At 47.0% G+C, this 23977-nt stretch overlaps 1 long non-coding RNA gene and 1 other non-coding gene across 2 annotated transcripts in view; one reads left to right on the top strand and one right to left on the bottom strand.

Moving 5' to 3' along the window:
* The first annotated feature begins 510 nt into the window (after positions 1–510).
* Positions 511–23977, top strand: part of LOC132513257 (uncharacterized) — a 44337-nt gene continuing 20870 nt past the window's right edge. The window contains exon 1 of the long non-coding RNA XR_009538425.1: positions 511–693. This is a non-coding gene — a long non-coding RNA (uncharacterized LOC132513257). The remainder of the gene's footprint in view (positions 694–23977) is intronic.
* LOC132514127 (U6 spliceosomal RNA) lies at positions 18410–18516 on the bottom strand. Its single transcript, XR_009538629.1, has one exon. It is a non-coding gene; the product is annotated as a U6 spliceosomal RNA (small nuclear RNA).

Below are 23977 nucleotides of genomic sequence, written 5' to 3'. Positions count from 1 at the left end.
TTTAATTTTCCAGTAGCTCGATTTTTACTCTCTAAAAGTTGCTTTGTATTCCCTGAATGCTTCTTTTTAATGCTGTTAAAATAATGTCTCTTCTGGGACATTATTGATAGGTGTGTGTGTGTGTGTGTGCGTGCGCGCGCATGTGTGAAATTTACATTTCTCAGCATAGTTTGTTTCCTTCAGCTTGCTTCATCTGTTTTGGTCTTGGTCATTCATGTCAGAGGTTTCCCTTAGACGTCTGGTGATCACCAGTTATGTGTGCACATCTACAGCAGGGCACTAAAAAGCTGCTGGAAACCTCTGTGTGTGGGGATGTGGCTTGCCAATTGCAGACTTCACTCTAGAGCAGCAGTTTTCTAAGTGTGGTCCTCGGACCAGCAGCAGCAGCACCTGGGAACTTCTAAGAAATGTACATTCTTAGGCCCCACTCCAGATTTATTGGATTTGAAACCCTGGCGGTCTGTGTTTTAACAAACCCTCCAGGGGATTCTTATGCAGGCTAAAGTTTTTTTTTGACGCACAGGCTCAGCGGCCATGGCTCACGGGCCCAGCCACTCCGCGGCATGTGGGATCTTCCCGGACCGGGGCACGAACCCGTATCCCCTGCATCGGCAGGCGGACTCTCAACCACTGTGCCACCAGGGAAGCCCCTGCAGGCTAAAGTTTGAGAGCCACCACTCTATGCTGATCTAGGTAAGACTTTTAATTGGCAAATCTCTGATGTCGGTATTCGATCTCCTTCCTAGAGGGTCCAAGCTTGAATATCAAGTTTCTGGGAGTTGAATGAGCAGGGAAGCTTGGCTGGGGGTACAATGTTCATTAAAAAAAAAACTTATATCTAATCTCCCTGTTTTCAATTGGGCATCCTACTTTCAACTATGTTTTATATCTCTATCCAAAAATAGAGATATTTTTAATTTTTTTAATTTTAATATTTTTATTTTTTTAATTTTTATTTTTAATTGAAATATAATTGGTTTACAGTGTTGTGTTAGTTTCAGGTGTACAGCAAAGTGATTCAGTTTTATATACATTCTGATTCTTTTCCATTATACGTTATCACAAGATATTGAATATAGTTCCCTGTGCTATACAGTAGGTCCTCGTTGTTTATCTATTTTATATACAGTAGCGTGTATCTGTTAATCCGAAACTCCTAATTTATCCCCCGCCCCACCCTTTCCCCTTTGTTAACCATAAGTTTGTTTTCTATGCAAAGACCCTTTTTAAAACCCTCTCCAGATACTAAATAAAAGTCCAGTCTTCTGTCTGAGATGGGGGATGAGGGAGTGAAGGGACAGTCACTTAGGTTCACAGCACAGGGAAAGGCATCCGAACATCTGACTGCTTCTTAAATGGGCTTTCAGTTGATCCTCCTGTTCTTAGTACCACTTTCACCTCCTCTTCCAGAAGTACCTGGCATTGCCACTTCTGAGTCTTTGGAGCGGGGAGAGGTTCTGCGATGCCATCCATTCAGGCCGCTTCTCAGCTTTCCCCACAGCCAGTTTGAGACTCAGCTTTCTCAGCCCTGCTATAAGTTAGTCACCAAACAACCTTCTGCTTTCCAGCTTCCAAAACTCTTGGCTCTTTTCTCCTTTCTCATTCTTTTTATACTTGCAGGTGAATGCCTTTTGAAAATCCCATTACTATCATCTTCATGAAGTTTTGGCCTGGAGCAGAGGGATGGACGCATGTGTTCAATCCTCAATCTTTAACCAGACATATCATTTTTCTCTAAAAGTGTTCCCTTTGGGGACGAGGAACTAGAAACCATCAATGAGAGAACAGAGTTTCCAGAATTGCTCCCTGCTGCTGCTACTGTAATCCGTGTCAGGGCTGGGGGTGTCTGGCTGTGTTTTGGCCTGTCTGGGCCCCCTGAGTGAAAGGGAAAGGGGATACAAGGCCTACTGTCATTCTGGCAGAGTCCCCATCTGAAAATATGGCTTCCATCCCTTGCGTAGGAGCCAACCGTGGCTCCCCACTGTCTATGGTGTTTATCCCTCAAGGGGGGTGTTTTAACTGGGCTTCATTCAACTCGCCCGCCACACCTCTCTGCTCTCCCCTTCCTTCCCTGACTACAGACACTGGCGTTCCTGCCCGCTGCCTGTCCCCTCACACCTAGAAGGACCTCTCTCTGCCCTTGGCCTGTGCAGAGCCTGCCATCCCTCCAAGTCCAGCTGAGGTGTCCCCACTCCCTTTAGGCAGCCTGCTTCAGCTCCTTTCTGACCTCACACACTTGTCATCAGCATCGTACAAGTTAGCCCTACAGTGTCAGCTCCAAAAGGACACTCTGCCTCATCTTCTGGGCCTCCCACAGGGCCCAGCGTCATGCTGGGGACACTGGATATTAAACATATATATATTTGATGGATTGGTAAGGACTTACTGTGATTATCTCTTATAGTCTTTATTATTGATTTATATTAATATATATTCTTTATTATTAACACATTAATACGTGACACATAGTATATATTAATACATACTAAAAAGTGACAAACACTATCTTAGCCCAGTCCTCAATTTCTCTTTCCTTATGGTCTTTCTCTGTACAATCTTGCCCCACAAGTCTTAAGAAAAGGTAAGAGACTTTGCTTTAGTTGATTAATAGTCTGTTTTGGGTTTTTTTTGGCTGTGCCATGCGGCTTGTGGGCTCTTAGTTCCCTGACCAGGGATCGAACCTGGGCCCTCGGCCCTGAAAGCACGGAGTCCTAGCCACTGGACCACCAGGCAATTCCCCTGTTTTGTTTTGTTTTTTATTAAAGTGTAGTTGATTTACAATATCATGCTAGTTTCAGGTGTACAGCAAAGTGATTCAGTTTTATATATATATATACACACACACACATATGTATATATTCTTTTTCAGATTCTTTTCGCTTATAGGTTATTACAAAATATTGAGCACAGTTCCCTGTATACAGTAGGTCCTTGTTGGTTATCTATTTTGTATATAGTAGTGTGTATATGTTAATCCCGTATACATTCTGTTTTTTGTGACAGATTTTCTACCTGACAGTTTTTTTTTAATATGTAAAAAATACATTGCACAAACTGTATTTTAACAATTTTTTCAGAAATCAAAATGAATCCACCAATAGTCCTAACCATCCTAACGCATTAAACAGTTCTCAGTTTCCCACATTCCCTTTCAGTCTCCTCCTAATCCAGTTTTTTAAAAAATTGAGATGAAATGCACATAACATAAAATTAACCATTTTAAAGTGAACAATTCAATGGTGTTTAGTACATTCACAATGTTGTACAGCCAATCATCTATATCTAGTTCTAAAACATTGTCATCATCCCTAAATAAAACCCGGTACTGATTAAGCAGTTATTCCCTATGCCCTCCTCCTCCCAGCCTCTGGCAGTCACCAATCTACCTAATGCACTTTAAAAAAAGTTAATTTTTTTTTTTTTTTTTTGCGGTACATGGGCCTCTCACTGTTGTGGCCTCTCCCGTTGCGGAGCACAGGCTCCGGACGCGCAGGCTCAGCGGCCATGGCTCACGGGCCCAGCCGCTCCGCGGTATGTGGGATCTTCCCGGACCGGGGCACGAACCCGTGTCCCCTGCATCGGCAGGCGGACTCTCAACCACTGCGCCACCCGGGAAGCCCAGTTTTTTTATTGTAAAATATACATAACATAAAATTTACCATCTTAACCATTTTTAAGTGTCCTGTTCAGTGGTATTACGTACTTTTACCATGTCGTGCCACCATCACCGCCATCCACCACCAGAACTTTTTCATCATCCCAAACAGAAACTCCATATCTATTAAACAACAACTCCCCATTCTCTCCTCCCCCCAGCCCCTGAAGCCACCATTCTACTGTCTGTCTCTTTGAATCTGACTATTCCAGGGGCCTCGTATAACTGGAATCGTACAGTATTTATCCTTTTGCGACTGGCTAATTTCACTTAGCATAACGTCTTCAAGCTTCATCCGTGTTGTAGCAGGTCTCCACATTTCATTCCTTTTTAAGGTCAAAGAGGAATTTTTGATCATTTTGTTTATCCATTCATCCGTCGATGGACACTTGGGTTGTTTCCACCTTTGGGCTACTGTGACTAACGCTGCTGTGGACATTGACGTACAAGTATCTGTTTGAGTCCCTGCTCCTAATCCACTTTGAACATAGTTGTGACAGTACCTCAGGCACAGTTTGGAGTTCTACTATTTCGTTTAATGTTATGTCACGCCTGCCTTTTCCATGTTGCCACATGGTCTTTATAATCATCTTTCTGAATAGCTGCATTATAGCCTGTCTCAGTAACTAGATTTTCACAAAGAAATGCAGTACCAGTTTAGACAAGTTCTCACAAGCCTTTGCACCCCGCATCCTTTGAAGGTTGGGAGCAGGATGCATTTGGAAAACTCTTGGGAGAAGTAGTTTGAGCCTGTAGCGCGGACACCCCTGGCCTCGCCTCCTTTGACCTTGCATCCCCAGCCCCATCAAAGCTTCGGGAAACAAAAAGAGACAACCATGTCCCGCAAACAGATAACAACAAGCTGAAAGACAGAGAGAGGAGTTTCTCTGAAGGTCTATACTGAAAACGGGAGGGGGATAAAGGAGGCGAGAGGAAGCTTGGAGCAAAGCAGAAGTGCATTCCGGGGAGTTTGCATTCAGCCTCAGAGCGCAGCTGTGCGCGAGCCAGCACCGGGTGCCGGGTCCCTGCTACCTCCGCCTCCACCCACATCCTTCGCGCGCATCCATTGGTAACCCCCACAATGCGCCTGCCGGAACACTGCTGCCCCATGCTTGCCTCGGCTCGGCTCGTGTCAAACGCTATAAACAACACTCACGCGCCTTCAGAGCAGGGAGCAGCAGGGGCAGAAAACCGCTTTCGAGGACCCAGGGAACCGCTGCTGACAGCCCTGGGTGCCCGGTAGGGAAAGAAAATGTTTTGTTTGGCTTTGTGTTGTTCACAGAGCCTCCTTTCCCAGCCCTGTTCACCTTACCAGCATCACTTGAAGCCACAAAGCAGCTTAATTATCCTTCCTTTTAAAACTTTGAACTAGGCAGGTTGGATTCCTTGTGTTAGAATCCTTTCCCTCCTTTAAGAGCTGAAAGGCGCTTCCCTGCTCAGCCTGGTTTTAAAACCCTCACACCAAGCATGGAAAATTCTATAAATACCAAATGCAAACCTGGAGTTTAACCTTTAATTATTCTAGCCTCCAGCTTAACCTCCCGATTCCACCATTTTCTTTCTGTATACACGCTTCCTTTAAACTCTGTCCAGAGCTTGACCAACGTGACTAAAAAAATCTCCTTGGGAAGATGTTCAGAGTTGCCGGAAAATGAATAGGAATCGTAAAGTGGGTGTGATCTTCAGAGGACCGCTCATCTGACAGCCTGTTTTTCTGCATTGATGCCGGAGGTTTGCACCGCTTTGATTGTCTGAAATCACTGCAGTACCCCCCACAACAGGTCAAGCCTATATATTGGCTTGGCCCCATTTTCTCTTAGGCAGTCATGCCTTTGTTCTGAGGACCTCTCTTCTGGTCATCTACTGCTGCATAATGAATCACACCAAAATCAGTGGCTTGAAACAACAACAACTCATTTATTTTGCTGACAAATCTGTAGTCTGGACGTGGCCAGTGGGGACAGAATGTCCTCTGGGGTGGCTCAAAGGGTAGGGGGTGACTCAATGGCTGGGGGCTGGAATCACCCAAAGCCTCCCTCGATCGCACATCTAGTGTCGATGCTGGCTGCTGCCGGGACCTCAGCTGGGATTGTTGGCTGTGGACTCTCCACGTGGCCTCTCCCTGTGGCTTCTTGGCTTCTTCACAGCATGGTGGCTGGGTTCTAAGAGTGAGTGTCCTGGGGGAACAAGGTAGAAGGGCATGGCATTTTTAGGACCTAGTCTCGGAAGTCACATAGCTTCACTTCTGCTGTATTCTGTTGGTTGAGGCGGTCATGAAGGCCTGATCAGGTTCAAGGCAAGAGGGTGTAGACACCACCATCGGAAGTATTGTCATTGGAGTGTCATTGTCACATTTGAAGAAGAGCCTGTGGGATGGGAGATAGTGTGGTGGCCATATTCATCTGCTTGGGCTTCCATAACAAAATACCACAGACTGGGTAGCTTAAACAACAGACATTTCTTTTCTCACAGTCCCAGAGGCTGGAAGTTCAAGATCGAGGTGTTGGTAGGGTTGGTTTCTCCTGAGGCCTCACTCCTTGGCTTGCAGACAGGCACCCTCTCTGTGGTTTTCCCTCTGTGCGTGCAAGTCCCTGGTGTCTCTGCCTCTTCTTATAAGGACACCAATCCTAATGGGTTAGGGCCCCACCCTTATGACCTCACTTAACCTTACTTGTCTCTTTAGAGGCCCCATCTCTAAATACAGTCATATTGGGAGTTAGGGCTTTAACATACGGATTCGTTGGGGGGGGGCGGGGCGGGGACACAGTTCAGTCCCTCTTTGGAAAATACAGTCTGCCATAGGCCCTTAGCTATTTTCCTCTCTGAGTCTCTCAAGCTGAAATCATTCTTCTTGAGTGATAAGGGGGTCAACAGGACAGTGTCGAGCTTGACCTGCTGGTGAGATTTGGAAGGTGCTGTCCCATAAAGGTCTTTCCCTCCGTGAGCCCAGTCCATCTGCCAAGCCTGGGGCACAGAAATGTTTGAGGACAAGCAGTGTACTCCTCACTTCTAAAGGAGCTGTGCAGAAGAGCCATGGCGGACCCTGTGACAGCTCAAATCTTGTGGTGGTTTTGTGTCGTGTCACCTCAGCTAAGCTGGAGCCTTTTCCAGAATTCCCTTCCTTTTATGATTCCACATTAGAGGTGATCAGAAGAGAAATTTGCACAACATTTGGAAGGTGGCAGAGAAGCAGCTGCTACTCGTCTCTGGCCATCACGGTTAGATGCAATAAAAGACAGGAGGCGCCGGAAGGGGCCGTTTTGTCCTTGCTCTGCAGGCCTTGCTGAGCCACAGCCATGCCAGGCCTGCCACCAGACGTAGAGACACATCTTCTGTGGGCTGTTCCCCCAACTCCCCCTCGTGGCCCTGCTCTGGTAGCTGCTCGCGCCTGGCTGCAGGAGGGCTGGCTAGTGACTCTCCTTGGACCCTCCAGCCTCGCCTTTGGACCCTTCCTTTCCCAGACTCTCCCACAGTGGGGTCAGCTCTTGTTCCATTATGAAGCCCTTCCTCCATAATCCTCATCGTGGTCTGCGTCCCTGCTCCAGCCCCAACTGGTATAACCTCCTCGTCCTTTCTGTCCCAGTCTCTTCATAGTAATGCCCGGGCATGGGTGGCCTCCCATGAATTTGATGAAAATCCTTCAGAACAGAGACCTCAGGGTCAAACAGTACCCTCCCCTCCACCCATAACCCACGCAATGCCCTATGTTCACAGCAGCCCAGAGAGAAACCCGGGGACTCATGCACCCGGCTCCCTAAATAGGTTCTACACTCAAAGGAATATAAAATGGGGTCCTCACCTCTGTAAGGCCTGGCCCACATCCTTGAGACGGGACGCACCCATGCGGAAGTCTAAGTGACAGTACTTGAAGACAGAATGGGGTCAGCATCGTAGGGAAGATAGAAACGATGCAGGGACTTCCCTGGTGGTCCAGTGGTTAGGACTCTGCGCTTCCACTGCAGGGGGTGCGGGTTTGATCCCGGGTGGGGGAACTATGATCCTGCAAGTTGTGCGGCACAGCCAAAACAAAAAGAAAAAGAAAAAGAAACGATGCAGCTCAAAAGAGTTCAAGGGAGGAAGATATTTATTTTCTGGAGTGGGGGGAGTGGTCAGCATTATTTGACACTTTCTGGTTTAATCAGAGTTGGGCATGAAGTCAGGCTGCCCAGTGTCTGTGCCCAGAGTGAGATTCTGGTTGGGAGTGGGGTGTGTCTCCTTGTCTCCATGCCCTGAATGGTGGTGTTGGAGTCGGGACGGGGCAGCAGAGCTGGGCCCTTTCAGGACTTCTTGAAGCTGGGAGGAGTCTTTGGGCCCAAAGCAGGGCCCCCCTGCCCTGGGCACCCTCTCTGCTGAACAGCGCGTCAGCTCCCCGCTCTGGAAGGTTCTCCTTAGGCCCGGCACTGAGGTGCGTCCTCACTTTCCGCGTGACATCAATTTCTCCCCCAGGCTTTAGAAACAGGGTGAACACAGCCAAACATTGGAGGGCCCATGGGTTCTGCACACTGCACTTCGAGGGGACGGGTCTTTCCCATGTTCACGATGGCACCCTAATAATCCCTCAACATTAAAAACAATGAACTCGCCCAAAAGGTTAATAAATCAGTCTGATAGGCTGGACTCACTTTCAAGCGACTTTCAAGTGGTCTTGACCCGAGTAGTGATCATTTTTTGCACATTTGGAGTATATTTATTTACTTACAAATCACATTCATGTGCTAACGTTTTCTGCTAAGAGCATAAGGCCATATATATGTGTGCGAGGCCCATTCTTAACAATAGAAGTCGAAAATCTGCATCTCAAATGATCTTCTGAAGTCTGAAACTTTTAAAACGTACTCTTTGTCAAATCTGGTTCAGATCACGGTGTTTCCTCCTAATCGGGCTGGCAGAGCTCTGGAACCCGGAGCTGACCAGTTCCTTCCTAGCTGATGGTTGCTTTCATGGTATTATCTGCAAGCCATGGTTTCTTTAGAGGAGACATTTCAAGCCCCTTGCCCATTTTGTGATGATTAGTTTAGTTAGAGCAAGATCATATAATTTGCAAATCACTCGACATGGCACTCATAACAGGCCGTTTACTTAGGTGAAAGATCACGCGAGGCGGATGCCAGCCAAGTTCCAGGACTGTCCCTCTTCCCTTGGCATTCCTTGCCTGTCACACTGCATGCCGAGCAGTGACATTCAGCCTGAGTGAGGCCATGTGGTCAATCTACATGTTGCGTGTTGGTCATTGTAACAGTCAACTCTTCCTGCGATGATGCTACGAAACAAACACTCAGAAACGCGGCGGCTTACGATGATAGGCATTTATGGTTTTTTGGCGCTCCTGGTCCTGCGGGGTCTTAATGGATCTTGGCTGGGCTGGGCGACTTCAGGCTGCAGGTTGGCCAGGCTTGGTTCCAGCTTGCAGGTTTTGTGCAGGTCTGGAGCCCAGGCTGATGCGATTGTAGCCACCTAGGACCTGTTCTTCTCTTAGTGACGGCAGAAGCTCAAGAGGGCAAATCACACACCACACAACACGTTTACAGCCCTGTTCACAAGCCACGTCCACTAATACTCCTTTGGTCAAGTGCAACGTCACTGGCATGGGGGGAGTATATTCCCCCCCACAGTGGGAAGCGCTGCAAAGTGACATGGCAAATGATATAAACAGAAATTCTAAAGTTCTAGTATCTTCTTCCTATCTGTGTTAGTTTGCTTGGGCTGCCGTGACGAGGTACCATAGACAGGGTGGTTTAAACAACAGAAATATATTGTCTCACCTATGTGTATCTCTGTCCAAATTTCCCCACTTTATAAGGGCACTAGTCATATTTTTTAGGGCCCACCCTAAAGATCTCACTTTAACTTTATTACCCCTTTAAAGATCCTATCTCCAAATAAGGTTGCATTCTGAGGTCCTGGAGGTTAGGACTTCAACATATGAATTTTGGGGAGGGGGACAGAATTCAACCCACGAACACTACCCCTCAAAGAATTGTCCTGTGTGCCACTTAGGGTGTGTGTGCCCCCACTTTGGAGACTTTCTGGCGTAGAGAAAGTTCTCTTGCACCTGGCCATGACTGATGCCTCCTGGCCAGTGTTGAGCAGGAAACAAAGGCTCCAGACTTCCAGACCCCGCCGCAGCCCCACGACCGTCAGGAGAAGCCCTGACCTCTTTGACACCATACCCAAGCCTTAGGTTAAATTCATCAACACATCTCTGCTAAGGGGGAGGGGGAGTGGCGAAGGGATGGATTGGGAGTTTGGGATTAGCAGATGCGAAGTATTATATATAGAATGGATAAACAATAGTGTCTTACTGTAGAGCACAGGGAACTGTATTCGTATCCTGTGATAAACCATAATGGAAAAGAATAAGAAAAAGAACGTGTATCTATATGAATAACTGAATCACTTTACTGTACAGTAGAAATTAACACAACATTTTAAATCAACTGTACCTCAATAAAATTTTTAAAAGTTCATCAATGCATCTCACACCCGCTTTGCCGGAGAGGGAAAAAAATCTATCCCGTTGGCTATAAGATGTCACGGAGGCAAAATCTGTGTGTCAGTCTTACTGTCTGTGAAATGAGTGCTTCGCGTCCCTTGAATGGGGTGTCATGATGTTTATTTATTTTATTGATTTATATTTTGGCTGTGTTGGGTCTTTGTTGCTGCGCGGGGGCTTTCTCTAGTTGCGGTGAGCGGGGGCTGCTCTTTGTTGCGGTGCGCGGGCTTCTCATTGCTGTGGCTTCTCTTGTTGCGGAGCACGGGCTCTAGGCGCACGGGCTTCAGTAGTTGTGGTGCGCAAGCTCAGTAGCTGTGGCTTGTGGGCTCTAGAGCACAGGCTCAGTAGTTGTGGCGCACAGGCTTAGTTTCTCCGCGGCATGTGGGATCTTCCCGGACCAGGGCTCGAACCCGTGACTCCTGCATTGGCAGGCAGATTCTTAACCACTGTGCCACCACGGAAGTCCCTCGTGATCTTTAATGTTTGCCAGAAAAGCCCTAGAGGAAAGGGCAGAATGAATCGCACTGATGATTCTATAGCACCATCCTACTTTTGTTACTCATGCTCAGGAAGGGGTCTGGGACAAAGGATTGAACTCACATAAGTCTGCGTTCCAATGAAAGGGTTGGAATGGACCGGCATGTATGCACGCAGTAAATATCTTTAACACTTTACAGGAGCTCGCAAGGAGGCAATTCTCTTAGCAGACTGCCCCAGGACGCTGGCCTGATTCATTCCTGAGTGACGTGGCCCACACGTGCTCCCTGTTACAGCAGAAACAAGTGTCCTTTCTGCCCCGTCAGCGTTTTCCGTCCTGGCATAAATTAGGTACACTCTCGCCATTTCATTAAGAAATTATATCTCTGCTGTGACACATTGGGTTTCCAGAGGTGGACAGAAAAGCCTGCCTGTGGCTGCGGACAGCCACTTGCCCTAAATACAATGACCGCTCCCGTGACACCTCTCCTTTAGGGACAGGAGGAAACGGCACAAGCAGCCCCACTAGACACGCCACCGCAGACTACGAGACTGTCGCCGAATGATCAACAGCTTCCTTTCTTCCTCCCCATCCCCACGCCTGGTGTTGGAATATTCCAGACATCTGGAATTATGACTGGTTAAATGCAGTCAAACACAGATTTCTTTTTGTGGAACTATTCTGATCTAAGACCCAGGAGGGCAGGGATATTGGGTGATTGCCATCCGTGCAATAAACATATTATGGAAGTTTATAAACTTGGCCTATCTCTTGGCTGCTTTAGGCTTCTGGTGTGTCTGGGATGGCTTTGATTTTGAAATCACTTAGACGTTAGGCAGACTTGCCCTCTCCGAGCGTTTGCAGTACAATCTGATAAACACATCTGTGGCAAGTCCTGTTTGGGGTAGTTTGGGGCAGACCAAAGGATAGAGTACTTTTTACGAAATAAATACATACATAGAAAAGCATGTTTGTGACTCAAGCGGGGTTGGGAAGAATGGAAAATATCACAAGATATTCCGTGCACGTGATATCTAATCTCCCTTTTCGACAGAAAAAATTCAAATGAGCCTCTGCCCTTAAAACTTTGATTATCAGAAACTTCGTCTTAATCAGAGCTTGCCATAAACTCTGTGCTCAGCTGACTTGTGTATTTAACGTGCTTGATATTCTCTGCTGTTCCAATTATCCAAATTTTTTCTAAAACTCAATTTCCCAGGGCCTCGTGGTGTTCAGCTAATCAAGCTTTAACTTTTTAAAAAAGTGTTTATCTCTAGCTCTCTACATACACACTGCGTATATAGACACACAGGCACCAGATCCAGGAAGATGTCAGGGTGCTTTATAGGTGGCCGAGTGCACAGCCGCGGTGCGGTATTTGCTGATGCAGGGGCAGCTCTGGTCCTGCTCGTGTCAGTGCCCTGTGTGAACCTTTCCCTGCCTCTTCCCGGTGCCACCCGCGCTCCCTGGGACCCTCATCCCGAGCAGAAGTACTAGGAAGGCAGAGGGTGTGTTCCGTGGACAGATATTTTGCTGCTCCCGCTCCCCTCTGCGTCCTCCTCAGTGGCTCAGAAAGATTAGCCTTCAGGAATGCGGTTAGCACACACTGCACTCATAACTCAAGCCCGTAGATCACAGCACACAATCACAGGAAATGCCGCCTGTCAGAACGACGTGCACGCTCACGCGTCAGTCCACACACACACACACACACACACACACACACACACACATACGGCGCCCCCAGACCCACGCTGCCACGCATCCCCCCACCTGGCTCCACCCGCATCCCCAGCATGTGCCCTGCATATACTTGGGCCCAGCAGCTGGGGGAGAGGATCCACTTCTTTTTTTCAATCTCTGTGGCCGCTTCTCTTCCCATTCTACGTTTGGTCCACAAGGGTCAAGAATCTTTGAGAAAGTCGATCTTGGCCCCATTCCAAGCACCAGAAGGGATGGGGCCAGAGATTGTGTTATTTCAGTTGTGGGAGGGGAGGCCTGCGATGGCCCGCCTGGGACCGGCACGACTGCATCCCGCAGCCTGGCCGCGCGGGGCCAAATGTCCGCTCAGCATCTTCTGCACATGCCCACCAAGTCACACTGCCCTTTGAACCAAGCTCTTTTTTGCCACTGGAATGTTCTTTCCCCCTTTCTCTGCCTATTGAAATCTTCCCCTTTCCTCAATGCCTCGTTGCGAGCCCCACCTCCCCTGAAGAGGCCAGCTGGAAATGATCTCTCTCATTTCAACTCTTAAAGGCTTTATTTTCTATAGCACTCATTGGTCCCAAAGTAAACACTGCCATTGGGCGTTTGGGGTTTTTTTTTTGTGCATGTGAGAGCAGGGACTTTGTTTTGTGCTTCTCTGCCTCCCGATGCAGCCTAAATATGATGACTTGCACATAATAGGCACTCAACAAATGTTTGTGGACGATGATAAGACCAACAGCGACCATTAATTGAGCATGTACTGTGGGCCAGGCACTTACCTAGATGATTCTATTTAGTCTTTTGGGTTTTGATTAAATACGTTTTACATATACAAAACTTTAATACGTTCTCTTTATAAAAAATTAAAATTTAATACATGGAGTAAGAAGTGAAAGCCTTTCCCATCTCACTCTCTACCCCCCTTTATCCCACCCTCTTATCTTGTGAGAGATAATCACCCTTACTACTTTATTCTGTCTGGCTTTTGTCTGATATTTATATATATGTGTAAGATATACATGTACACAGTTTCAAATATGTATACACGGAATTATACCAGATGTACAGCAACTCACAGTTTAAATGTCACAAAATCTTAATAGGAGAAGTATTAGTTTTATTTTAAAAGCTTTTTTAAAAAAATTCTTTTCTTTTTTTTGGTCTGTGTTGGGTCTTTGTTGCTGCGCGCGGGCTTTCTCTAGTTGCAGCGAGAGGGGGCTACTCTTCGTTGCGGTGCGCGGGCTTCTCAGTGCAGTGCCTTCTCGTTGCGGAGCACAGGCTCTAGGTGCGTGGGCTTCAGTAGTTGTAGCACACAGGCTCAGTAGTTGTGGCTCACGGGCTCTAGAGCACAGGCTCAGTAGTTGTGGCACATGGGCTTAGTTGCCCTACGGCATGTGGGATCTTCCCGGACCAGGGCTCGAACCCGTGTCCTCTGCATTGGCAGGCGGATTCATAACCACTGCGCCACCAGGGAAGTCCCTGGTTTTATGTTAGATTTGAGAACAGTTGAGGCTCAGAGAGGTGAATGAACTTTTCCAAGGTCACACAGATAGAAAGTGGAAGAGCTGGAATTTGTTTTTTTGTTGTTGTTGGTGGTACGCGGGCCTCTCACTGTTGTGGCCTCTGCCGTTGCAGAGCACAGGCTCCGGACGCGCAGGCTCAGCGGCCATGGCTCACGGGCGTAGCCACTCCGCAGCATGTGGGATCTTCCCAAACTGGGGCACGAACCCGTGTTCCCTGCATCGGCAGGCAGACTCTCAACCACTGCGCCACCAGGGAAGCCCGAAGAGCTGGAATATTGAAACTGGCCTCTACTCTTTCAATCTGAATCATTGTGGGGTTTCAGCGTTGCCATCTGTGTCAGACACCTGGGGGGCTTGTTAAATGTATAGATTTCCACCTGGCCCTCAGCCCTGGCTTCTGCATAGGTTCAGGATGAAGCTCTGGATTCTGTAGGGCAACACTCACCCACAGGTGATTCTGATGTATAAACACACTCCTTTGAAGGCATCCACGGTGGTGGTCTCCTGCCTTATAGCATCATGTACTCCAGCTAGACAGCCAGGGGCGGTAGAGCGGTGGTGTAGCCCTCCCGAGCCAGGCTACCTAGGTTCAAATCCTGGCTCTGCTACTTCCAACTGTTAACTTGGGCAAATTAATGAACCTCTCTGAGCCTCAGTGTCCTCATCTGTAAAATGGGGATGGCCAATAATCACGCCTCACTACTGTGGTTGGTGTGAGGATTAAATGAAGGTAACAGACATAAAGCGCTTAGAACAGCACCTGGCAGAGTAACGTCTGTACAGGTTGCCGCTGTTGTCAGAACTCAACTATTCTGGAAGCTTGCTGGGGAGCCCCTTAGGTCTCAGGCTACTGTTTGACAGCAGGAGTACGTGTGTGGTTCTCAGATTGGGTCTGTTCTGAGGGCACCTGCACAGACATTCTGCTCGGATGTGCCTAGAAGGATCCACTTGCGTTGAGGCCGTTCCCTGTCCATCTGTTCTAATGACAGGCAGCTGGAAGGACTTCTGAAGCATCCTGCCCCCTCAGGAGGCTTTTTCTTGTTTCTACCTTACCTCTCTCCTGCTTCTGTTTGAGAGGGCAGCCCTTTGTGGCTGCTGGTGGTGTCTAGCCAGATGCCCTGCATTGATCCCAGCTGAGCAGCTCACAGCCTTCTCTGTTGGAGCAGCCCTCCACCCTACGGGAGCAGCCTCGCCCAGAGCTGATGGCTGGGGGCTTACGTGCCCTCCTGCCCCCCATGGAGGTGGCCTGCGGTCGGTGACTGACTGATATGGGAGCTATAAAGGCCCACCCCCTGTGTCACGTATGGGAATGAATGACTCTGTGGTGCTGCCCCGCCTCCTTTTCCCCTGCCCCTACCCGCCTCCCTCCAGGGGATCAGGCTGAGGCTAGGCTTTGGCCAAACCTCCATCTTTGCTTGGCTTCTTTCCCTGCCCTGTTCTCCTTCCCTCCCACCATTACCTGTGTCTCCTGAGAGCCCTTCCATCAATAATTCACTTGCACAAGAATCCACGTCTGGGGCTCTCCTTCTGGAGAACCTGACCTAAGCCACTGCTAGTCACCATGGCCTGCAGCAATAAGCCTCGAGATGCATGGACAGTGTTCCAAGCCATTCCCGGGCCTCTCTGTCCCCTACTTAAATAATTAGTTCCCTCCTAGGGCCTGTTTTCCAGCTTCTAATCAGAAGTTGGCATGGGGGGCTGCTGGGGGAGTATGATAAAGGAAAGAAGGAACCGTGGTGCGGTGTGAAGCTGAGAAACGCAGTTACCTGGGACTCAGGGACAGTGGGAAAGTCCCACTCAAAACCCAGTGTCAGGGGCTTCCCTGGTGGCGCAGTGCTTGGGAGTCCGCCTGCCGGTGCGGGGGGCGCAGGTTCGCGCCCCGGTCTGCGGGGGGTTCCCGCGTGCCGCGGAGCGGCTGGGCCCGTGAGCCATGGCCGCTGAGCCTGCGCGTCCGGAGCCTGTGCTCCGCGACGGGAGAGGCCGCGACAGTGAGAGGCCCGCGTACCGCAAAAAAAAAAAAACAAAAAAAACACAAAACCCAGTGTCAGGACCACCCGCTGGAGGCACTCGGTTGCCTCTCCTTTCTGCGCATGTACACTGTGAGGTCACGAGCCCTGGATGCCGGCAAAATAACATGAGTTAGTGGCTCTTGCTGCAGATACATTAAGCTTAGTATAGTGAAGGCTAGATATTTGGGAAATACAGAAGTGTTTTAAACCTGTTTATGTCATTGTATTGTGGGTTTGGAGGGGCAGGAAGGCTCTGGAAGTTCACATAGGCCACTGACGTGGACCTGCCCTGGGCTGTTACAGAAACAAAATGACCACCTGGAATGGCCGTCCTGCCCGCTGCCTTTTGGTCAAGCACTTTCTTGACAAGTATCTGTTGACATCAGAGCCTTTGTGTTTCTCTGTGCAGTGCAGTTCCCTGAATACTGTCTTTCCAGAAACTGTTTGGTAGGCAGGTGATACTGCTGTAATGTTGTTCATTTGGTTTTTAACTCCCTTCCTTAGTTCTCTGAATGAAGCCATGTGATATGTGGCCGGTTCCTTCCCTTCAGAGGTCTGGGCTGGAGAAGGCCTGGAAAGGGGATGTCAGATACCCACTAAGGACGCTTTGATTCTCTGTCAAAGTGAGTTCTGATTTTAATACAACATATGATAACACTAATTAGGGCAAAATGTAAAGAAACACAAACACCTACAGGCAAATCTAGCAACTTTCTACGTAAATTTTAACACACAAATAAATGCTTATCTCCTAATTTTTCTTCTTTGGCTTCAAGAAGAAACTTTCATTTACTCCCAACTATGTTTTACTAGATTTTGAAAGATGTCAGGCCTGGGTAAATCTTCCCAGCTCCCTCATAACTGGATGTGTCCATGTGGATGGTCCAATATTTACTCAACTATCCAACTATATATAAATATATATATTAAAAAATTGTTTTAGTTTAAAATTTTATTGAATTATAGTTGATTTACAATGTTGTGTTCATTTCTGCTGTGCAGCAAAGTGATTCGGTTTTATATATACATATCACATTCTTTTCCATAAATATATATATATTTAAAATAAATTTTCTTTTTTAGAGCAGTTCTAGGTTTACAGGAAAACTGGGCAGATGGTATAGAGTTCCCATGTACACCCCCCAGTTTCCCCTATTATTAACATCTTGCGTTAGAATATTGGTTCAATATTGATGACTCCATATGGATACACTATTACTGACCAATGTCCATAGTTTACATTGGGGTTTTCTCTTTGCTGTATACATTCTGTGGATTGTGACAATGCCTAATGTCATGCGTCCACCATTACAGTATCATACAGAATAGCTTCACCCCCTAAACATCCTCTGTGCCCCATCTATTCATCCCTCCCTCTCCCTCAACCCCTGGCAACCACTGATCTTTTGACCGTCTCCATAGTTTTGTCTTTTCCAGAATGTCACGTAGTTGGACTCATCCAGCAGGTAGCCTTTTCAGATGGGCTTCTGTCACTTGGTAATCAGCATTTCCGCTTCCTCCACGTCTTCTCATGGCTTGCTAGCTCATCTCTCTTTAGCGCTGAATCGTATTCCATCGTCTGGATGTACATGCTGCTTCTTCTGCACTAGACACTGATGGGAGAGCTAAAGAGATCCAAGGGGGGCTAAGCAGCAGTTTTACCTTCGGGCAACTTCTAGTTTAGTTGGGCCCAGAAGACACACACCCGTGCAAAGTCGGCTCGTGATATTAAACAGTAAGTCAGACATGCTGAAAGACACATATGGAACGAATAACTGTTCCAGCAGTTCGGGGAAGGAAGAGTTCGTGGAAGGTTCCACAGAAGAAATGCGATGGGAGGAGGGTGGGGAGAGACAGAGAGGATTTGAGGAAGGCTTTGCGTGTCTCAGCTTTTAACCCTGTGTCCTCTGACCCAGGCTGTAGACAGAGAAGAGAGAGAAGGGAAATGACATGCCCACGGTCTCCCTGTCCAGCCCATGTCCAGCCTCCCTGGCTCAGGACCATCCCCGCCTGGGGAGTCTCTCTGGCCATTAGCTCGCAGGTGGCTGAAGCCAGTCCCTCTCTCAACACGTGCAAAACTGCAACAAGGAAACTGGTGTCTTAAATTCCATCTCCAGGCAGCAAAGCCTCTCAAATCTTGAGCTAAACTTTTGTGTGTGTATGGAGTATAAAGTTTACTTTAGAAGAGATCCTTTTTTATACTGTTTTATGTGTGTGCATGTGATGAGCTAGGTTTTCGGATACCAGGAAATTTTTATTTTTTTAATCGAAGTATAGCTGAGTTACAATATTAGTTTAGTTTAGTTTCAGGTGTACAGCAAAGTGATTCAGTGATACACACACACACACACACACACACTCGTTGTTTTTCAGATTCTTTTCCCTTATAGATTATAAGATACTATAGTTCCCTGTGCTATACAGTAGGTCCTTGTTGTTTATCTATTTTACATTTAATACTGTGTATCTGTTAATCCCAAACCCCTCATTTATCCCTCCCTCTCCCAGGAAATTTTTATTCTAGTCTTCATATTTTTTCTGCATTAAAAAAATGAGTGCTTTACGAATTTGCGTGCCGTCCTCGTGCAGGGCCCGCGCTAATCTTCTCTGTATGGTTCCAATTGTAGTGTATGTGCTGCTGAAGCGAGCACTATCCTCTTTCTTTGTTGTGGTAAAATATACATAACATAAAATTTACCATCTTAACCTTGTGGAAGAGTCCAGATCAGTGGCATTAAAGACATGCGCATTGTTGGGCAACCATCACCACCATCCAGCTCCAGAACATTTTTATCTTCCCAAACGGAAACTCTGCACCCATTAAACATTGACTCCTTCTTTCCTCCTGGCAGCCACCATCCTACTTTCTGTCTCTAAGAATCTGACCACACGAGGGACCTCCTATAAGTGGAATCATACATTTGTCCTTTTGTGCCTGGCTACTGTTTTCCACAGTGGCTACGCCATTTTACATTCCGGCCAGCAGTGCACAAGGGATCCAGTTTCTCCATTTCCTCGTCAACACTTGTTATTCTCTGTTTTTTCTGGGTTTTGAAAATAGCCATCCTGATGGGTGTGAAGTAGTCTCTTCTCGTGGTTTTGATTTCTTTAGCTAAACTTCTATTTGTCGGGGAAAGAGTTGAGAGTAATGATTCCTGTACAGGATGTTAACTGTGCGCGGACTCAACTTTGCCTGTCAGAGGCCAGCCTTCCCGCCTCTGGCAGGTCACCTGTGTCCTCTGAGGCCTGTCGTATAAAGTACGCATGAAGTGTCAAAAATCCCTTCCCCGAGGATTATTGATGCCATCAGTTCATATGTAAAAAGTTCTTCTAGATATCTCAGTGCGTGCATTTTATCTTTCGTTAATTCATTTTCTAAATGGCAAGCAAGTGCAAATACAGGTGGCCCAGAGACTGGGGTGGGGAGGCCTGGGTCATCCCCGCATAAGAGCACTGGGCGCCGGATGTGTGGGAGGAGCCCAGAATTGGGAGCCATCCTTCTTGTTTCCCTTTCTCCCACCTCTGTTAGCAAGATTTTTGTTTTTGCTTTTGCAACACATTCCAGTGTCTGTTGTCAAGCACACACAAGGCTTTCTAGGAAAGCCAGAGGCCAAGCCCTGGCTGCCTCGGCTGATAGAGATGAAGTGAGCCACTCTCAGATTTGGACAGTTTCTTACTTACATAAACAGTGAAAGGAAGATTAGTCAGAGGTGCCAGCCCCTGGGTGTTTGCCTCACCCCAAAAAGGACGACATCAAAACAAAATGGGCCCGATGGGCCGATTCTAGACTGGCAGTATAAAATTATAAAACGAGGCAGTTTTGTACAAGCTCTATCTTGAGGGGGGTGGTATGAAAATTTCCTAGCTCATCAGAAGCCAGGAGGTGATGAGAAACCATCCCCTGAAAGCCTCCCAGGGCAGATAGCGGGGTGTTACGGGCTGGATTATATCCTCCCCCACCCCAAATTCATATGTTGAAATCTCAATCCCTCGTATCTCAGGACGTGACTGTATTTGGAGACAGGGCCCGTAAAGATGTAATTACGTTAAAGTGAGATCATATGGGTGGGCCCTAATCCAATCTGATCGGTGTCTTTACAAGAAGAGGAGATTAGGACACAGAGAGATGATGATGTCAAGACTCAGGAAGAAGACAGCCATCTATAAACCACGGGGAGAGGCCTGGAACCCATCCTTCTTCTTGGCCCTCAGAAGGAACCAACTCTGCGGCCACCTTGATCTGGTACTTCCAGCCTCCAGAACTGGGAGGAATTAAATTTCTGTTGTATAAGCCACTCAGTCTGTGGTGCTGTGTGTGACAGTCTGAGCTGACTAATATGGGAGATGAATGCAAGATGGCCTCAGAGCAATCCTCACAGGCCTCTATCTTCTCATGTTCCGCCAAGATGAAGATTAGCTGCGGTTCAAGCTTCGCCTGCGTTGTGACCCATGAGGATACATGGAAGGTCATTAGGGTGCCATGGAACAGCTGTTCCTGGGGGGACACTGGCCTGTCACCTACTTTGCAGATAATGAGATGTTATGCTGTTCATGGCTTCCAGATCTTCGAGTGCATATATATATATGCACTTGTATTGTTTTAACTTGAAAATTTTAATTTATATGCATATATATATATATGCACTTGTATTGTTTTAACTTGAAAATTTTCATTTAAAAAAAAAAGGGATTTTACCCTACCTACTTCTTTGCAAGATTCTTTTTTCACTCGATGGGCAGTGTCACGGGCAGCCTTACCGACCCCGCCACAATAGGGTACTCTTGAGTCTTGAGGCCAACGTTTCCATGGGCCGTCCCCTGAGTCCCCACCTTCCTGATGGTGGCAGAGATGACTTGAGAAGTGAACCCGTAAGGAGACCATTGTGTTTTCAACACCAGAGCTGTGGTGGCTTAGTATAGGACAGTAGCAATGAGGATGGAGAAAAGTAGAAGAATTTGAGATGTATAGAATATACATAAAATCTCACCCCTTCCTCCCCTGCCCCCCCACTGCCTTTCCCTTCTCTAGTTCATATATGAAAAGTCCTTCCGGATATAATGGACACACATCTCTACATATAAAGGTCTGTTTTATCTCTTGTTAGTTTAAAAAGTGGAATCGTACTATACTCAATTTTTTTGCAGGATTTTTTTTTTCACTTGATGATGTGTGAGCACCTTTCCATTTCAGAATCCACCTATGGAGCTCGTTCTCTTTTTTTATGAGCTGCATACCATTTCAAGTCACAGGGAAGCATTGCATCATTTTCTTTAACCCTATCGTTATTAGTGAACTCAGAGGTTGACCGCACTCTTCTTTAATGTTATAATAAACAGCCTTGGACATGAAGTCTTGTTCTCTCGGGGTTCTGTAAAGTAGATTCCTAGTGTGAGTGGTGTCAAGAGGTATACAGTTGACCCTTGAACAACAGGGGTTTGAACTGCTCGGGTCCACTTATAGGCGGGTTTTTTTCAATAGTAAATACTACAGCACTACACGGGTTGGTTGAATCCTCGGATTTGGAACCGTGAATACAGAGGAAACATATATACCTGGAAGGCCGACTCTAAGTTATACACAGATTTAACTGTGTGGAGGGCCCACGCCCCTAACCCCCATGTTGTTCAAGGCTTAACTGTGTACCCGACAGAAATGTGTTTCTATGGGCACCGGAAGTCACATGCAAGAATGTTCCTTAACAGCACTACTTGCAATAGCCCCAAACCAGAAACAACGCAAGTGTTCTTCATCAATACAACAGAATAATAAAGTTCCGTCTAGCCACGCAATGGAATGCTATACAGCAACGAAACTGAATGTTCTGCTTCTCAGAACAACATAGGTGAAGTTTAAAAATATAATATTTGTGGGGAAAAAAATATATATAATATTTGTGGGGGAGGGATGGACTGGGAGTTTGAGGTTATTAGACGCAAACTATTACATATGGAATGGATGGACAACAAGGTCCTGCTGTATGGCACGGGGAACTATATTCAATGTCCTGGGATAAACCGTAATGGAAAAGAATGTCTATATGTGTATAACTGAGTCACTTTGCTGTACAGCAGAAATGAACACAACTTTGTAAATCAACTGTACTTGGATTAAAAAATAAAATAAGTGTATAATATTCGGTGAAAGAAGCCAGGCAGCAAAGAATATATACCACATAATTCCATTCATGGAACGTTCGGAAACAGTCAAATCCCGTTAGAAGTTGGGATAGTGGTTCTCTCTGGGGAGACTTACTGACTGAGAAAGGGCGCAGGGGGGCTTCTGCGTACTGATAATATCCTCTTTCTCCCTTTGCAGTGGTCACCTGGGTGTGTTCAGTGTCTTAGCCACACACTCAGGCTTTGCATCCTTTTCTCCCTGCATGCTCTACTTCAATAAAAATGTACCTGCATTTCTTTAAAGGTACATGTATTTAAACTAATGATCGGAGCTGCCAACTCACCCTCCACAAAGGTTGCACCAATTTACACGCTCGGCAGCAACACGCACAAGCTCTCCTTTCCCCACACCCTTGCCAACAGCAGCGCTAGAAAAGCTTTTTGATTGTTTGCCAGTTTGATGGCTTCGGCAAAAGGGTATCTTCTCATTTTCATTTGCATTTTCCTAATCACCCGTAGGTTGAGTATGTTTCACGTTTATTGGCTGTTTGAATTTCTTTCTCTGTGAATTACCTGTTTATACTTTCCCCCGTTCTTCCATTGAACCGTTGGTGGGGTCCTTATTGATATATAATGGATATTAACTTTTCCTTGGATGTGTGGCAAACACGTTCTCCTAAAGCACCTCTTGCTTTTATTCGTTTTGTTTATGGCCCATCACAGGCATCTGCTGCAGGCGAGGCAAGCGATGTGAATAAGTGATGCAGGCTCCGAGGCCATGGCAGGCCGGGGAGAGCACATACCTCTGCTGGGAACCAGTATGCCAGATCTTCTGATTCTTCAGGAGATGCTGGAAATATGGATTTTTATGGGAAAACTTCCAGTTTTAAAATGCTGGCAACTCATTCAAAAACTTTAAGCACTAGAAGTGACAGCCATGTTTGGGCTGGGTTGGATCGGCAGGACATCAGCTCGCAACCTCTGGTTGATGCTGTATTGCCCTGCAAAGGAGGTTTGTGTTGTCACATCCGCCCATCTTTTCCTTTAGGACTTCTGAGTTCTGTGTCTTTTATTTTTCTTTTTATCAGTTTAACACATTTTTGTTTTTACTCTCTAAATCCTTCTCTTTTAAAGATAGAGAAAAGCTTTTCATGCTTTTATTCAGGTTTCCTTAATGAGAAATAAAGGTGAATACATGCGCTGCTGAACTCAGAGAATAGAGAAGGTTCTGATCTTGGGGATGTGGGTGGCTGAGCCCAGGAATGGCTAAAACAGAATTAGAACTCCTTCCCATTTTCTCATTTAAGGCCAAGGACCGCCCCCCCCCCCCCCCCCCGCCACACACATGGTAGGATTTCAAGGGAAGAGAATAAAGAGTTTTATTCCATGATGAAACCGGAGGCCTCTGGGAATACTGAAATTCATACTAATGTGTAAATGACTTACTGAAAACCCCTTCCTGGGAGCAAGTGTGTAAGTCAGAGCAGGGAGAGAGCAGCTGGGCACTGCGAGTCTGAAAGTACAGGAGGATAGAGGAGCTCTTCCTGAGTCCATTCCTCTGCGTGAGGGAACTTCACCACTCCCAGCTGTGTCTGCCTTCCCGAGACCCACCCTGCCCTGTGTGGCTCCCACCCTGGCTGGGTACTGTCATCGTTCTGAGCAGAATTGATGGGAAGCAAAACAAACACCCCCAACCAGCTGGGGGTACTTTAATGGCTTTTGATGGTATCATCTGGGCATTTCTCACCCATGTTAATTAGCAGCTTGCTTTGACCAAGGTAGCACATCTAGAAACTGCTCTGGGGGTGGAAAACATCTTTTCTGCTTGCATATTTGGCAGAATCCGGCAAGGAACAAGACAGGGGATTGCCGGCTGAGCACCGTGATGGCTCGTCCCTTTTCTGGCACCAGATGACTGGGGTGCTGGGCTTAGCCAGGAGGGCCGGTGCTGATGGGCATGTGTTTATTCCTAGTAATCACTGCTGCATTTATTGA

Source organism: Lagenorhynchus albirostris, chromosome X (genome assembly GCF_949774975.1).
Source record: "Lagenorhynchus albirostris chromosome X, mLagAlb1.1, whole genome shotgun sequence".
In the NCBI taxonomy this organism is placed as follows: domain Eukaryota; kingdom Metazoa; phylum Chordata; class Mammalia; order Artiodactyla; family Delphinidae; genus Lagenorhynchus; species Lagenorhynchus albirostris.
This window is presented reverse-complemented; position numbering and strand designations above follow the sequence as displayed.